The following is a 1,844-nucleotide window of genomic DNA, read 5'->3' as shown; positions in this document are numbered from 1 at the left end:
GAGATTAGGGAAATAGTTTAGACTCGTATACCTATTGGAGTATTCTGATCTCTTTTTTGTTGGTAGAGGTGAACCCGATGATGGAGAGGAATAATTTTATATTCTATCTTCTGGTCTCTTTTTTGTTGGTAGAGATAAACCCAAAAATCAGAGAGGAAGAATTTTATATTCTATCTCCTGGTCTCTTGTTTGTTGATAGAGATGAACCCAAAATCGGAGAGGAAGAATTTTATATTCTATCTCCTGGTGCAAAAGAAACTCAAAGTGGGATATTCACTTAGAGAATCTGGACTGGTTTGAATAATCCTGACTGTCATAATATTTGATTATTCAATTCAAAAGCGGACCTCTCGTTCGCAAAATGAATCGAAAGGAGATTTTGGTTGTGGTCCTAACTGTAGTAAGGTTTGACCAAATGGGAGTTTTGAGACGATCCTAACTGTATAAAGGTTTGATCGCTCGATTTATGGACCTCTCGTTCATTGAAGGAATCGAGAGGGGATTTTGGCTTTGGTCCTAACTGTTTAAAGGTTTGACCAAGTGGGAGTTTTGAGACGATCCTAACTATAGGAAGGTTTGATCGCTCGATTTATGAGCCTCTCGTTTATTGAAGGAATCGAGAGGGGATTTTGGCTTTGGTCCTAACTGTTTAACGGTTTGACCAAATGGGAGTTTTGAGACGATCCTAACTGTAGGAAGGTTTGACCGCTCGATTTGTGGACTTCTCGTTCATTGAAGGAATCGAGAAAGGATTTTGGTTTTGGTCCTAACTGTAGTAAGGTTTGACCAAGTGGGGGTTTGAGACGATCCTAACTGTTTAAAGGTTTGATCGTTCAATTTGTGGACCGCTTGTTCATGAAAGGAATCGAGAAGAGATTTTGGCTTTGATCCTAACTGTTTAAAGGTTTGACCAAATGGGAATTCGAGATGATCCTAACTGTTTAAAGGTTTGATCGTTCAATTTGTGGACCTCTTGTTCATGGAAGGAATCGAGAGGGGATTTTGACTTTGGTCCTAACTGTTTAAAGGTCTGACCAAATAAGGGTTTGAGACGATCCTAACTGTTTAAAGGTTTGATCGTTCAATTTGTAGACCTCTCGTTCATGGAAAGAATCGAGAGATGATTTTGGCTTTGGTCCTAACTGTTTAAAGGTTTGACCAAGTGGGAGTTTGATACGATCCTAACTGTTTAAAGGTTTGATCGCTTAAGTTGTGGACCCCTCGTTCATGGAAGGAATCAAGAGGGGATTTTGGCTTTGGTCCTAACTGTTTAAAGGTCTGACCAAATATGAGTTTTGTGAGGGAAGATTGATCTAAAGAGGTGATCGAATCTCATCTCAGCAAAAGAGTATTCGGAAATCACCGTGGGGATGTAGTGTTTATCACTTTGTTCGTAATGATCGGGTTATCCCTAAGAAAATTACATATAGCATTCTTCCGAGAACTTTCCGTTACATGAACCATCCACCCCCAGCTTTCTTCGCGAAACTGGGTCTAACATCATACCGAGTTACATGACCGGGTTATCCTTAAGAATATTACATGTAAAAAAATTCTCCAGGAACTTCCCGTCAAAAGTGGGAAACAGTTTAGACTCATATACCTATTGGAGTATCGAGGAGCAGTTTATACCCGTATACTCTTTGGAGTGAGGGGAAACATTTTATACTCGTGCACCCAATGGAGTTAGAGTCGTCTTTACTTGGCTTGTTTCGCCGTTATGACGCCGAAGTCAATTAAGGATTGGATTTTGTTTTTGAGTCCAAAGCAAATCTCGGTGGGATGAAGAACCCTTCTGTGGTACGCACAGTAGTTTGGATCCGTAATCCTCTTAGCTCCCTCCT

Source organism: Asparagus officinalis, chromosome 7 (assembly GCF_001876935.1).
Source record: "Asparagus officinalis chromosome 7, Aspof.V1, whole genome shotgun sequence".
NCBI classification, from domain to species: domain Eukaryota; kingdom Viridiplantae; phylum Streptophyta; class Magnoliopsida; order Asparagales; family Asparagaceae; genus Asparagus; species Asparagus officinalis.
This window is presented reverse-complemented; position numbering follows the sequence as displayed.